The sequence below is a fragment of the Grammomys surdaster genome, unplaced genomic scaffold, assembly GCF_004785775.1.
Source record: "Grammomys surdaster isolate TR1022 unplaced genomic scaffold, NIH_TR_1.0 181, whole genome shotgun sequence".
NCBI classification, from domain to species: domain Eukaryota; kingdom Metazoa; phylum Chordata; class Mammalia; order Rodentia; family Muridae; genus Grammomys; species Grammomys surdaster.
Genome location: NW_021604626.1, coordinates 1,765,584 through 1,781,949, shown reverse-complemented (window position 1 = coordinate 1,781,949; position 16,366 = coordinate 1,765,584). Strand labels below are relative to the sequence as shown.

Here is a 16,366-nt window from a genome sequence, read left to right as displayed (position 1 = left end):
CGCAAAACTACTGTTCTTACGTGTGCTTCCTACCCTGCTTTTTCTCATTTCATATAATAAGTTATATGTATTACTTAGAATTACTTAGAATGTGATGTCCCCAACTTGGAGGGCATGCTCTGCAGGATTGCTCATAAAAATGCATTTTAAAAAGAAATTGATTTATGAATATTTCATTATGTATATATATATGTGTGTATATATATATATATATATATATATATATATATATGTATATATGCCAGCATGTCTAATCAGAACATCTATAAATTTGTTATAAATGAAAAAAAAAATTGCCACTGTCACCCAACAATCTAGGGATTCCTTTATCATTTGCACTTGCCTTTGAAACACAAGCTGACTTCTGCCTTTCCACTGTCTCCATCAAAACCCAGCAGTTTCCAGGTGTTTCTGAAATTTGGTATCTGAAAGCAAAATATGTGTATCATTATATTACTTCATGCAAAGTCAGTACTCTGAAGTCTGGCTACTAATACTTGGCAGAATTGCTTAGCAGTGACAAATATGCACATGCAGCTACTTTTAATCCAAGTCTTGAGAGGGGTGCCTTGTCAGTATGTGAACTGTGTGTGTGTGTGTGTGTGTGTGTGTGTGTGTGTGTGTGTGTGTGCATATGTGTGTGTCTGGACTTGGTTGTGGTCTTGACTGCTGTTTCTGGTTGCCTTTATATTTCCAGTTCTTTTTTTTTTTCTAGTTGGAAAAAAAAAACCCTAAACTTTATTGTATAGAACCAAGATGCTATTTTCTCATTTTCCCATCTTCCTCCTCCTCTTCAACGCCTCCTCTGATGTAGAGGACATTATTACACCTTATTAGAACTTCGCCCAGATGTCCAGACAACGCCCCGTCTATGTATTCTTCTGTATTTGCAAGCTGGATGTTCATGTAGCCGTCAACGGAGACCAGATAGCCCTTCTACTCCATGCCCCACTTAAGTTTCACCATCACTGGCTTTCCTGTCAGTCCACTGAGAAAAGGCTTAGGATTGAGGGGTAAACTCATCGCGAACACCCGCGAGCGCTGCACCCCAGTAGTTCTGACCCTGCCGCTGCCCGCCCCTCGTGACTGGAGCAGCTACCGCTACACCGAAACGACCGGAGCTAAGAGAAATGCTCCAGTTCTTTTTCATTGTGTCATACACATTTATTTCTCATTAACCCAACTACTAGTGTATGCTGAGACATCATCTGGACTGGTTTTCATACAACATTCCTTTAAGTGTAGGCCTGAGCTGTTTCTTTTTGGACTCAGTGGGTTTTTGATGGAAGCAGCAACGTCTTCCTGCACTGAAGGGGTAGGACTGTGTTCTGTGAGAGACGCACTGCCTGGAAAATCTGCAAGTGCCTATGCCCTGTACTGTTTAAATGGTTTCCATTTAAATTTAGTTTTGTATTAACATTTGTTTCCTGTTAGCCACACCTGTGTACAATGTGACTCTAGGCAGTTGTAAGTTCTGTGGCCAGATACATGTGGTGAAATGATACATTTTATCAGCCCCATCATAGGGTGTAGGGTTATCCTTCTCTAATAAGAAAAACTGAAGCCCAGTTCTTTTCCCAGTCAAACACGAATTGCTGTTGATCAAATTTCTGTAAAATGCCATTTTCTCGTTCCAGTTAGTATACATGGTGACCACTGATTTTTAACGATTGAGTTTGCTCTGTTGGAAAGTAGTGACTAGAAGGGCGTGTTGCGTTTAGTCGCATTGAGAGTTGCTGGCTTAAAGTAAAGCACATTTTATTTCACTGATGTGGGAGTTCTGATGTCTTTACTTCTGAACATTTAGCCAACCGATCAGTAATAGAATTAACTCTATATTATTCTAATATGAAAGCTTCTAATTGAAAGTGCAGAGCACTTATGGGGCACTTGGCCTCCATTAAATTGATGAGAACATTAAGAGCTCAAGAGTGTTTGCCCAAAGGACTCAAATAAGCAGTTAGCAGAGGAATGAATTAACCACCAGAGGCTCCCCACAAAATGTTGACTGTATTGGCAGGTTTTATGACAGCTTGACACAGCAAGAATCTTCCAAGAAGAGGGAAACTCAATCAAGAAAATGCCTCCCTCCATAAGCTGGGGCTGCAGGCAAGCCTGTAGGGCATTTTCTTAATTAATGACACCTGTGGGGAGTGCCCAGCCCATTGGTGATGGTGCCACCCTGGGCTGATAATCTTCGGTCCTATAAGAAAGCAGGCTGACTAAGCCACGGGGAGCAAGCCAGTAAGCAGCAGTCCTCCATGGCCTCTGCACCAGCTCCTGCCTCCAGGTTCCTACCTTGCTTGAGTTCCTGCCACATATGAATTTCTGTCCTGACTTCATGAGTGATGAACAGTGATATGGAAGTGTAAACCCAATGAACCCTTTCCTCCCCAAGTTGTATTAGGTCATAGTTTCATCATGGCGACAGTAACCCAGACTAAGATATTGACCAATATCTAGTCTAGTATTCAAAGACTCGGAAATTACAATATTATCTTATTAAACTGATAGAAGTGGAACACAAGCTGTTCATATTTTCAAAGTTTCAGCAAGCTGTTTTTCCCCCTTCCACACTGCTGGCCATATCCTCAGCGACTGCACATAGCCATTGAAATGTAACTTAGCAATATTACAAAATAGGTAAAGATATGAATATACATTTTCTTTCAGTCCTTTGGAATATTCTGTATCCCAAGGAAAAGGCAAAATCGTGTGTTTTTTAGTTCGGTACCAACATAAGAAAGGAAGGACTTATTTTAAAGCTTACAGTCTTTGATAAATGGAAATCAGGAGCAGGAACTCAGGGTAGAATTATAGAAGTAGGAAGGGAAAAGAGACATTGAAGGATCACTGCATACTGGCTTATTCCTTACGGCTTTCATACATACCGATATATACCACCTATAAAGACCACTTGCCCAGGAGTAGCAGCACCCATACCAGTCACCCACAGACCTCCCTATAGGCCAGTCTGATAAAGACAATCCCTCAGTTGAGATTCCTTCTTCCCAGATGACCTTGGCAAAAATCTAATCAGCACAATAGTTAAGGCTGTCCAATTTAGCATTCTTTAATTAAAAAATAAAAACAGGGTAACTTCAAAGGGCCAGTGACATTGTCAAGTCAGTTATAGTTTTCCTATCAGAACGAATAGCACACAACCATTAAATGGACACAAGAATTGTTTAGCAAATTGAAAAAGGTTATGTTGGGGTAAGCGAGAAAAAAAGAACAAAGTCCAAGAGCCCTGTGTGCAGAACAGTGTGGGATGTTATGGTTGAGGTGAGCATTCAGACCCTCTTTGTGAGGGACGGAGAGCTTCTTGGTTTGTTTTCCTCTTACTGTGTTTGTGATTCAGCTCTTTATTAATTTGAAGGGAGCAATAAGGATTGATAAGCCCGTGGTTGGATGTTGGAAAGAGATGATGAGGGTGTCTGGTACACTGCTGGGTTTGTGTGCTCTGTCTGTGGGTACAGCTTCCCTTCATGCCTTGGATTGAACAAGAAGTAATTCTGGTGAAAAGTCTGCCCAGTTGGTGCCCTCTGTTTACAGAGGTATTTTCTGCAGCCTTACCCACCGTTGAGAATACAATCTATGGAACCATCGTGTAGAAATATTTTTTTTCCTTAAGCATTTTAGAGAGAACTTTTTTTTTTTTTTTTTTTTTAAAAGATTTATTTATTTTATTTATATGAGTACACTGTAGCTGTCTTCAGACATACCAGAAGAATGCATTGGATCCCATTACGGATGGTTGTGAGCCACCATGTGGTTGCTGGGAATTGAACTCAGGACCTCTAGAAGAGCAATCAGTGCTCTTAACCGCTGAGCCATCTCTCCAGCCCCTAGAGAGAACTTTTAAGTCATCTAATTCTTTTGATTCTTTACACTTAATTTCAAAAGCATTATACATTTTATATACTGTGTATATACTTTGTGTCATTATGTTTATATTATCTGTATGGATATTGTATAGATCTGTATAGATATTGGAAGTAGTATTCCTTTTTTTTTTTAAGATTTATTTTTATTTATATGAGTACACTGTAGCTGTTTTCAGACACACCAGAAGAGGACATCAGATCTCATTACAGATGGTTGTGAGCCACCATGTGATTGCTGGGGAATTGAACTCAGGACCTCTGGAAGAGCAGTCAGTGCTTTTAATGTCTGAGCCATCTCTCCAGTCCCGGAAATAGTATCCTTATACTGGTATTGTCAGTTGAGATCAGCATTTAAAGACTGTTTTACAAACAACCTATTGACTCATTGCTTTTAGGAAATGTACAACAGCTTATATCTTTTTCTCTAGTCCGGGTGTGCCAGACACATATAGCTCCCACTAATTGAGATCACATGTTTTTAGATGAATGCGGAAATTTGCACAAATGCTTTTTCATGCATTTGTAGTGCATCTTAGCCATGAAAAGGCTCCATGTACTCCCTGTGCTGCTGGCCTTTCAGTTACACGTACTCTTTATACAGTTTTCTTTATTAAAGTAGAAGAAACTGAAATTTACTTTATAAAGAATATATTTTGGTACAACAATTTGAAATTCTGTTGCCTTCCCACTTGTAATGGGCTGGTACATGAGTGGTCCTAGTACTTTTCCTTTAGTCTCTCATTCAGCAAACATGTCAAACATTACTGGGCTCCAGATACCTTGTGAGGTGCCAGTGTGGGGGCACTAGCACTGATTTGATCTTTTCAGGCAGGGATCTTTTGTGGTAGGATTCCTGAATGCCAGGTCTCCTTCAGGGACCAATTCAGCTGTCTTGCAGGGTTAAATAGTCATTCCTAGTATCTTTATCAATCCCACTTTGTGATTGTCAGTAATAGGATTCAAAATACAACCCCTACCCTGCTAAGACTTAGCATGACAAGTGAAGGCTAGCTTGGTGTTCTGACCATGAATTTACCCAAGGGTTATAGGACACAGAGAACCCTGGCCTTTGCCTGATCAAAGAAGGCTTCACAGAAGATGTGGGACTTGGTCTTGTGTATTGGGCAGCATTTGAGTAATAGGTTCTAGGTCAGGACAAATTTGAATGGCCTTGATGGTGTAGTGCACAGAGTGAGTTTGGGAGATATGAGGCTTCTTTTCTTGGAATGGGGCAGGAGGATATAAATCCAGGGGTGTTTGAAGAGATGGCATTCTTAGTCTTTGGAAGATGGTCTGGAAAGGGCACAGAAACCCTAAAAATAAAAGTTTGGTTATTCTTACAGCGGTGGAGATGGGACACGTACCAATAATCTACAGCCTTAGTCCAACTTAAGTCCTCCAAATTCACAGATGGGTAAGCTTCTGAGAAACCACAGAGCATAGCTCAGACTGGAGACAGACCTGTCATTTAGTGGGAATTTTGGCCTCATTTAGAAAAATAAATAAAACAGACCCTTTTATTTTTTTTTTAAACAGGTGTTTCTTTACTGTGTGTGTGTGTGTGTGTGTGTGTGTGTGTGTGTGTGTGTGTGTGTGCACCTGTGGAGGTTAGAGCACAGCCTACAGGACTCTTTTTCTCTCCTCCCACCATTGTGAAGGTGGAGATCTTATTCCACAGGCTTGGGGTGGGGCCTGAGAAAACACCTCTCTGCTAAGTTTTAAGGTGAAGAACCTGTTTGGCTGGGGGCAGCAGGTTCTGCAGTGGGAATACATTACATACTTCGATGGTAGGAATAAATTCTGTGTGACTAGGTTTTAGTATCTTCTGAATTTATTGCAGTGAGAGCAGATGCTATTTTCTTATATACTTTCCTTGTTTACCAAAGTATTAGATATGAAATACTCTCCATTCTGCCCAGTGTTACAAACTCATAAGTGTTGACAGCCTTTCCAAAGGACTTGGCAAGTTGCCAGTTTGAGTAGACCCTGGAAAACTATCTAGTTTGTTTTGTTTTGATAGTTGCACACATGCACTATGCTACCACCACCAATAACAACAACAATAAAAACAAACCCCAAACTCCTCCAACCAACTCCCCCATAAGCCCCCAAACAGACAGGAACAAGGAACAAATATTTTGTGAATGATATGGGAAGTGAGTTAGTGTTTTTGTTTGCTTTGTTTTGAGACAGTGTCTCACCATGTAGTTTTTGTTAGCTTGGAGCTTGCCCTGTGGGTCAGGCTGGCCTTGAACTCAAAGAGATCTCTTTGCTTCTGCCTCTGCTGTTCTGCCATGGTTGTGCATGCCTAGCTGGTAATTCAAGCTGCAATGCATGTAACAATTTGATGTCATGTGGCTTTTTATGATTATAGGAGTAATCTAATCTTAGGCAAGGAATGAAGTCTTTTGGGAAAAACCTCAATCCTGATTATCTCTCTTCTAGAGAAATATCTAAAACTAGGCATTTTAAATAAGGGGGGGGGCATAGGACAATTACTAATAAAGAGAACAGGCCTGGTGAGGATTAAATTAGTCTGATTTTAATATCTTTTGTCACGTGATTCTTATGATCCCCCACATCCTTTCACACTTGCTGCCTGTGCTTTCAGAGACGTTCTGCCCGATCAATTGCTTTATGTCAATATTTAAGATGATTGAAAAGTACTTGTTGTACACTCCATATAAAGGATAGCCTTGCTGAATTAATCAATATATACTTTTAAGATTATGTTAGAGTTATTAAGGATGTGCACCAGACTGTGTAGCTTATTTTCTATTCATATTTTAATATAATGGAGTTTTAGAATGTTTATTTTTTTCCAAGTGTCATGATGTGTGTTTTTTTTTTTCCTCAAAGGTGTAAGTTACATTTGTTTCAGCTTGTTTACATTGTTGCTGGCCCTGATTGTTTGTCTTCTACCTTTATCAGTAGCAAGAAACCCACACCCCCATGTGTGTACATACAGTGTGCACTTAGACATGAGCATGGATTTTATAATGTCGTGTAAATATTCCCTCTAGTGTGGTTCTGGTAGCACTTCAGTGCAGATGCTCCTGGAGATACACATAGACGTTTCCACCAACTCCTTTAAGAAATTCCTCACCTATGGGCATGGGTATGTATCCTAATTTTGTTTCTGTTGCTATGATAAAACACTGACCAAAAAGCTTCTTGGGGAGGAAAGGATTGATTTGGCCTCTAGATTGTAGTTCATCATCAGGGAAAGCCGAGACAGGAGCTGAATCAGAGACCATGGAGGAAGGCTGCTTACTGGCTTTGCTTCTCATGACTTGCTCAGTCTGCCTCTCCAGGACCACCTTCTTAGGTGTGGTACCAACCACAGTGGTCTAGGCCCTCCCACATCAATCATTAATAAACAAAAATCTTATGTTTGGTGCTTACTCATGATCACTGGGCTCCAAAGAGCTCAGACAGATCATTTCTTTGGCTCTGACATCCGTCCACAACATATCATTTGTCTTATAGGCTAAGGCTGGCTCCAATCTTCACTTGCCACTGTCCTTGGTGGTCCCTCCGTGTTCCTGGTGTGACCAATATTCTGGGGTCTTCACTGCAGCTGTGGCTGCACCTTCACCAATGGCTTCTCTTCAGGGAACTCTTGACAAGTCTCAGCTTTCCTTCACAACCCCATCAATCCTGTATCCTCCATGTCCACCGGAACTAGGACCACGTGGAAGAACCTTAACACATTGCCAAGTTCAGCCCCTTCTGGACCACAGCTTATCTGGGCTGACCCTGAGGAAGTACGCCATAGAAGATTTCATCTTGGTGATGCTGGTCTCTTATTCATCACAGATGATTCTTCAGCCCCAGCTGACTAGCACCTGTTGTCTCAGTAAAGCAAAGGTTTCACTTCCATAGATTTTTAATCCAAAACATCACATAAGTGACTCTGATAGTTTCAGCTTCCCTTTGAAACTTAACAAGCTGGGCCTCTATCATCTGCATCTTTTTCAATGTTTCTGGCTTCCAAGTTCCCGTAACAGCCCATTCAGGTCTGAGCATTCAAACGCCTTTCTTATCCCAGAGTGCCAAACACCTCTCACAAAACAGTTCAAGACATAAAAATCCATGTGGTCCGGTCTCCCACAGGAACACCCCATGTTCTTGGGTCTTCCACAGAAACACTCCATGTGCTTGAGTCTTCCACAGAAACACCCCATGTGTTTGGGTCTCTCAGAGGAACACCCCATGTGCTTTGGTCTCTCACAGGAACCCCCCCATATTTCTGGTAACAATTTCTGTCCTGGTTTGCTTTTCTATGGCTGTGATAAAACACTAATCAAAAACAAGTTGAGAAGGAAAGGATTTATTTTATTTTCTGATTCCCAGGTCTCACTACATCATTGAGTGATGGAGTCAGGACAGGAACCCGAGACAGGAACTGAAACAGAGACCATGCAGGATTAATTCTTACTGGCTTTCTCAGTTTGCTCTTGCTCACTGTGCCCAGGACTGGCACTGCTCATAGTGACTGAACCCACCAATCACTAATCAGTGCCCTACAGACATGCCCAGAGGATAGTGGGGTAGAGACAGTTTCTCGGTTGAGGTTTTGTATTCGCTGGTCTCTAGTTTGAGTCAGGTTGACTAAGAGCCAGCACAACACTGAGTCTTTGCAGCATATAGATATTTCAGAGCGATCAGCTGTCTGGATAGAGTGGGCTCAGACTCAATGACAGCACACACTTGAGGGTCTGTTTGTGTTTAAATCCATTCATTATTGTTGATACATTTCATTTCTGTGGACCTATATAGAGTCTCCTTTATGCTACGTGTGAGAGTCCCTTATTGAAGGAGCTGTTTTGTGTATTTGTACTGTAGAGTTGTTACAGAAGCCATTGCTCTTGACGGAGTGGTCCATGTGTTCTTCTAGCTTGTAGGGGTGAAGTTGGACAGTCTTGCCTTCCAGACTGAACTCCCTGGTACTTGTCTCTGTAAAGCACCCCAGCTCTTGCTTTTCCCTAGAGTGAGATGATATTCCAGAGGTCATCATCTTTTATCAGCTCATCAGTATATTTTGATGTGTTCTTGTAAAGCTCCAGGAAGCTGGGGCTGAGCTTAGACAATGTTGAAAAACTCCTTTGTTTCCACCTAAAAGGACAGGATGTTCGTTTCTATCAGATCTTCTCGTGTACCAGCCCGAACTTGTGTGTCTTTGACTAAGCACCTATTGCTTCATAAGGCACGCTGGGGAATTAACAAGAAAGAGTCAGTGTGGAAAATGTTCCCTGCCTGACCTCAGAGCCTCACACTGAAGAAAAGCCAGCAAGTGGCCTCAAGAAATGTGTGGGTTGGACGGACCCTTGTGGTTTTCCTTTCTCCGTTTTTATGTGTTCTGTTTCCGAACAGTTATTTATTTTATGTATATGAGTATTTTTCCTGCATGTATATATAATATGCACACCATGTGCATGCTTGGTGTCTGTGGAGCTCAGAGAGGATGATGGATTTCCTGAACCTAGAGATATATGCAGTTATGGACCACTATGTGGGTGCTGGGAACTGAACCCAGGCCCTTTGCAAGACCAGCAGGTGTTTTTTTAAATTCCAAGCCATCTCATATTTTTTTCTTTTAAATCACTTTGTATTGATGCCATTGTGACAGATACAGTGTGGTGACTGCATAGTGCTCACACTGAAAATGTGGCGGACAGTAACTGAGAGTTCCAGGCATTGTGCTAAGCAGTGGGATGGGATGCTGGGGTGACAATCCTTGTGTCCACAAAATTTGGCATCCTCAGTTCTTTCTTACATTTGTTTTCAGAGGCCAGAATATTTAGTCAAAAAGAGTATTTTTTAAAAAACTTATTTTTAAAATTATATGTGTGTGTGTGTGTGTGTATGTGCGCGTGTGTGTGCATTTATGTGTTTGCATGTATATGTGTGTGTTTGCATATGTGTGTATGTGTGTGTTTATATGTATGTGTGTTTGTATGTGTGTGTGTTTGTATGTATGTGTGTGTTTGCATGTGTGTATGTGTGTATGTGTGTGTGTGTACATGTGTATGCATGTGAGTGCAAGTGCTCTTGGAGGCCAGAGGTATGGGACCCTCTGGGACTGGACTTAAAAGCCATTGTGAGCTGCCTAATGTGGGTTCTGGGACCCACACTCAGCTGCCCAACATGTGTTATTAATTGCTAAGCTATCTCTCCAACCTCAAGATTTATTTTTAAAATAAAAACAAAAAGTTATGTGTGTGTCTCTGTGTGACAGATTTGGTTAAGGAGTTGGTTCAGTAAGCAAACCACACTAGAGATTAAATGTGTAGTTTTGGAAAGAGGAAAAATTTGTATGTGTGTTTTAAAGAACAAATTCTTACCTTTAGTACAGAGATTGAAATCTCATTGAGTACCATTTTGTATTTTCTTTTTCCCCCTCGGTGCTGCGAATAGAATCTAGTCCTTTCAAACTTTATTGTCAATGACTGGAATCTTGAAATCTCCTAAAAATCTCCTATGAATTTACAGGTCACACTAAATACAGTTATTTACTGTTTTGTTTTTTTGAGACAGGGTTTCTCTGTGTAGCCCTGGCTGTCCTGGAACTTGCTTTGCAGGCTATGCTGGCCACAAACATAGAGATATGTCTGCCACTGCCTCCTGAGTTCTGGGATTAAAGGTGTGCATCACCATTGTCTGGCTATTTACTGGTTTAAAGTCAAAAAATGTTTCCTTACATTAATTTATCAAACACTGAATGGCTAGCATGTTCTTTCCATGGATATCATGACATAATGTTTATATAATTGTTCTTTTTGAATAGTTAATTTGCTTTTCTAGATAATTACCACACAGTAGTTATTTATTTGACAATATTTATCTTAATATCCAATTTTATCTATTGATTCTAAGAATGAAATTACTGACTCAGAGCAAAGCACACTGCCACTGCCATTCTGTGTGTCAGTCTCCTCACCTGTATAGGAGCACTGGCGAAGTATCATGCTCCCTCCTTTCATTTGCTAATAATGTAATTATTTGGTTATAATGTTGCACTTTTTAGAAGTCCTTATAGTGCTTCCCTTCCTGGAGTTGTATGGTGAGGGACACATTGTTGCCCTCCCTGCAGCAGGAGGGGCTAGGAGGTGTCTGTTAGCTGAATCCCGAGGAGAACTCCATGCACGTTCAAGATCCTTTTGCTCTGTATATTAATGCCAAGTGATTTTGCAAGCAGCCTTTCATTAGCTCAATTACAAGGTTGAATTTAAAGAGATGTGGAGTCAGAGAGTCTTCCTGAGCTCCTGGAGGGTTCCAGAGCCCTCTGAGAGCTGGTGTGATAACCTAGGCCTCCTGTGAGAGCACAGCTTCCTTGGGAACAGACTGGTTCTTAGCTGCAACATGAGCCACCTGCCGGGCTCACTAAGAAGTGTCCCTGCTCACCCACCTTCTTTCTTTTTTCTTTCTTTCTTTTTTTAAATGCATTTTTATTGGATATTTTATTTACATTTCAGATGTTATCCCCTTTCTCCATTCCTTCCACCCCCACCCAGGAACCCCCTATCTCATTTCCCCTCCTCCTGCTTCTATGAGGGTGTGCCCCCACCTACCTACTCACCTACTCCCACCTCCCTGCCCTGGAATTCCCCTACACTGGGTTATCCAGCCTTCACGGGACCAAGGACCTCCTCTCCTACCTATAACAGACAAGGGCATCCTCCCTTACATATACAACTGGAGCTATGGGTCTCTCCCTATGTGCTCCCAGGCTGGTGGTTTAAACCCTGGGAGCTCTGGTTGGTTGGTATTGTTGCTTTCCCCATGGGGCTGCACCCTTTCAGCTCCTTCAGTCTTCTCTCTAACTCCTCCATTGGGAACCCCATGATCAGATCAATGATTAGCTGTGAGCTTCCACCTCTGTATATGTCAGAGTCTGGCAGACCTCTAAGGAGACAGCTAGATCAGGCTCCTGTCAGCATGCACTTTCTGCCATCCACATCAGCGTCTGCCTTTGGTGAGTGGACATGGGATGGATCCCAGGTAATAGCTGATGTTACCACGCACTTTTGACACCCTAGAACCCAGGCTCCGTTAAAAAAAAAAAAGCACACTGGCTGTGGAGATTACCCAGTTACCTGCTATCCCTTGCATCAGAATGGAGAGTTTCTTCAAGCTTTTAGGTACTTAAACTTAAGTGAAGTCAGATTCTTGTTTAGCCTCAGAAAAAAAGATTTTAGGCAGGCCAGTGTTTTGCAGAGTTGCAGTTTCTGAAAGGAAAAACTAACACAGGAATATGGATATGGACTTCTGAAGTGTCATAGTTAAGTCTCTTTGCAGAGCAACCATAGAGGTTAGAATTGCAGCTCAGGATATGTGAGAACTCATGTTGGTTCTCCGAGGACTGGTGGTGAATTATCTGCGCCCACATGGAGGCTCACAACTCTCTGATATTCTAGTTTCAATGCATTTGAAACAACCCTTTTCTCACCTCTATGGCCACCAGACACACATGTGGTGAACATCCATACATGCAGACAAAACGCATACATTAAAAAACAGTTTAAAACTAATTGCCCATGTATACCATTTTGGTGGACTTCTGACACTGTACCTCAAAGAATAGCTAAGGAGAGTGTAAAGGAGATCCTAGGGTGGCTGCTTTGCATTGAACAGGATCACAGCCGATAAGGTAAGGCTCTGGGTTAAAAGGATTTAGAAGGAGAAGTTAATATTTTTACTGTAAACAAAGACTTAGTCTTATATCTGGTATTTCTAATATCTAGGACAGGAGTAAGGTGGTATAGGTTTAGGCCTTAAACATGGATGAGTGTAATTTTAACATAAAATATCCCGATAAAAGGAGTATTATTTCTCTATGCATCCTTCACAGTGAGTGTTAATTGTGCTCGAGTGTTTGTTTACATTTATTTAATGTGTAGGAATGTCTTGCCTGCACACATGTATGTGTTTTATATGTGTAACTGGTGGGTGAAGAGGTCAGAAGAAGGCATCAGATTCCTCAGAAATAGAGTTAGCCATGATTGTGCCATGCTGTGTGGGTGCTGGGAACCCAGCTTGGGTCCTGTGGAAGAGCACCCAGTGCCCCCCTATTTGCTGAGCCACCTCTCCAGTCTCTGCTGGTAACTCTTGACTTTCTCTGGACTGAGGCATCAGCCAGGTTGCAGAGTCTCTCACAGGGGCTCCATTTCCTCTCATGCCTCCCTCATTTTCCATCTTTGTGTCGTGCCTCATAGAGGCATAGATTGTGTTCCTTTCAAGAAGCCCCTGGATGGTCCTATGGCATGTGAACACAGCAAACCTTCCTTTACTGGGTGTGCAGCTTGCACCAAACTGCTTCTTATATCTTTTGTGAGTCACACTGGCTGCTCCTGTCTTTCAGCTTCCTGCTTAAGCTTGTGCTGCTGGCCAGCTCCTTTAACTGCTAGGGCATCTTTAACTGGGAGACTTTGATCTCACAGCACACTAATGGGCTCCATCTACAGTCTTTCCTGATGTCCTAACTAGCTGTAGCGCTTGATCTTATGAGTATCTGAGGTTTATTTTAATCGGGGGGGGGGGGGACTGGTAGTGCTTGTGCTTTGCAACCTGTGTGCATTGTCTTTTTGGCCACCAGCCCTTTGGGTATAAAACAGGTTTTACTCAATAGAGTCCCTGGGTGGGTGCTTTATGCTTAGGGGACCTAAACACCACCAAGTCTCCCATTCAAGTGTCTTTGTTTCCCAAACTCTTTATTTCTTACCTCTGAACATTTTCTTCAACATCTTTTGTCTTATATCCTCTGTTTTTTTTCTTTTAATTAAATAATTTAAGATATCAGAGCTGGTAAAAGTCTCAGCAGGGAACTGCCCTCATTAGAATGTGTACCTGTCTTGCGGTTTTGTGGTTTTTCCATTAACTTCTGCCCAGGAGTTTCTAATCTGCTTTGGGCTGAAAGCACATGTAGGTAATTGGTTTCTGATTAGGAGTCACCTCTGACACTTCCTATTGAAATGCTTTGCTGTCTGTGATATGAAGCAGATGGCCGCATATGGTAGAACAGATGCCAGGGTGGAATCCCAGCCTTTAGAGTCTGTTCTTGTACCTGGCAGTGTTTCCCTTGGCAAACACCCACTTAGGAGTTGCTTGCTTCCCATGATTCATTTACCCCTCAACATGCATCACACAGACCGAGCTATTTTGTGGGTAGCTTTGCACTATGGAAATGTTTACACACAAATGACTAGAGGGCAGAAGAAAAGCTCTTGGGTACCTGTCACTCAGCTTGCACAACTATTGACACCCTGACGTGGGCATTTGGTTTGATCTGTAACTTCTTCCTTATCTTCCCCATTTTCCATGGTAAATTCTCAAAAAAAAAAAAACCATTAAAAATCAATTACTGTGTATGTGTCACATAATGCTTGCTTTAATGAGTGTGTTACCAAGTTTTAATAATTTAAGATTTTGTTGTTGAGAGAGGGTCTCAACTGTGCAGCCTTGCCTGGCCTCAGGTTCCTTCCTCAGCTTCCCAAATGCTAGAATTTCAGGTATGTGCCACTACACCTGGCTTTTTAATAGAAGATATTGTATTTAGTGAACTACATGGTTTAGACACATGGTGTGCCTTTAGACATTTCCAAGAAATCACAGGTTGTTTACCTCCTGAAGGGCCTGCAGACAGACACCTGTGAACAAAGAAGATCTTGATTGGTTTCTAGAGAATTCAAAATTTGAGATGTTGTTAGTTGGCTAATGCCTGGAATAGCTCAGAGCTTCTCAACCTCATGCAGATAGCAATCCTTTGCTTTTAGGAAGACCACATGTGGGTAGCTTTAGGGGTGCTGTGCAAATTCCATATTCTATAATGTACTTTATATGTCTCTGGAATGGGTTGAGAACTGAAATCTAGTTCCTACTGATTGGACATGTAAGGGAGATTGAAAGTCCCGTGAGATTCATCCTCCTTGGTATTTATTTATTTACTTATTTATTGGGGGTGTGGAGGGGGGTGCTGTGTATCCCAGTCTGTTCTAAAAACTCCTTTCCTCCCCCTCCAAGTTCTTCAGCTACAGACATGTTACTACCTTTTTGATTTTATTTTTGGAGACGACTTTTCACCGTTAGTAAACGCGTGACTGTAAGCCGCAACAATTATGAGGCTTGGTGAGTTGAGCCTGGTGCTTCTGTGCTGAGTCCACACCATATGTGTGCTGCACAGATGAACTGTATGCTTGTATGTACACATGAGCAAGGACTTCATACCTTTGCCCAAGATTTCTGTCTCCTCAGGCTGTTTATCATGTTTCTTCTGGAGGTGGCATATTCTTCTCCAGAGTCGTCACAGGGTTCTCCCTCCCTCTCCCCCTCCTCTTCCCCCCCCCCTCCCCCTCCCTCCTCCCCTTCCCCTCCTTCTCTCCCTCTCTCCCCCTCCCTGTGTGTGTGTGTGTGTGTGTGTGTCTGTCTGTCTGTCTGTCTGTGTGTGTGTTTATGTGTCTGTCTGTGTGCCTCTCTCTCATTTTGTTTTTGTAGCAGGGTCTAACTGTATAGCCTTGGCTAACCTGGAACTCACTATCAGGCTAGCTCAAACTCTAGAGATCTGTCTGCTTCTCTGCACCTTTGCCTTCCCACGCTCACATGGCACACCCATCAGAGTTACATTTCTTAAGAAGCCACGGTCATTCCTTGGAGAGAAGTGTAGAATACTCTACAAAGCCACAGACAATAGGAGGAAGCTGTCTTGGCTCACCCCAGCTCTTGAAGGTAATGTGGTCACTTAAAGTAGAGGAGTGTCACCATTCCGCAAGTCAGAGCATGCCACTCTGCCACTGGAACACTCTAAGGAATTTTGTAACTTGGGAGTGTTTCTAAAATGTCACAGTGATCATTTCTTAGAGTGGAAAAGTAGATTAAAAATTGAAAGATAGCATAAACATCCATGAATGTTTAATTAAAAATTCCCCTTCTATATGAATTTTATTCTAATTAAGGATACATGTGAAATAGGGAATCTAACAGTTTTTCTCTTTTACTTTTAAAATTATGTGTATGTGCTGGGCTGGAGAGATGACTGAGCAGGTAAGAGCCTGTATTGCTCTTCTAGAGGACTGAAGTTCAGTTCCCAGCACTCAAATCACGTGTCATGACCTTCTGTAACTCCAGTTACAATGGATCCAAGTGTTCTGGCCTCTGAGAGCACTCTGTTCATATGAATACATACATACATACCCATAATTAGAAATAAACAATGGTATAAAAATTGTATGTACAGTGACCTTGGGAACCAGAAGAGGGTGTCAGACCCCCTGCATTTGGAGTTATGGAGTTGTGTGCCAACCAGTATATGTGCTGGGATACAAACTCAGGACCTCTGTAAGAACAGTATGTGCTCTTGATTCCTTGGCATCTCTCCAGTCCCTGAATGTGTGGTTTTCTAGTTCAGAAAATAAAAAATTTGAATTAGGGTCCTTCCTTCCTTCCTTCCTTCCTTCCTTCCTTCCTTCCTTCCTTCCTTCCTT

At 42.0% G+C, this 16,366-nt stretch overlaps 1 protein-coding gene and 1 pseudogene across 13 annotated transcripts in view; one reads left to right on the top strand and one right to left on the bottom strand.

Moving 5' to 3' along the window:
- Nucleotides 1-16,366, top strand: part of Pard3 (par-3 family cell polarity regulator) — a 556,386-nt gene that overhangs the window by 31,903 nt on the left and 508,117 nt on the right. The gene's annotated exons all lie outside the window — the stretch shown is intronic.
- LOC114621510 lies at nucleotides 760-1,023 on the bottom strand (annotated as a pseudogene).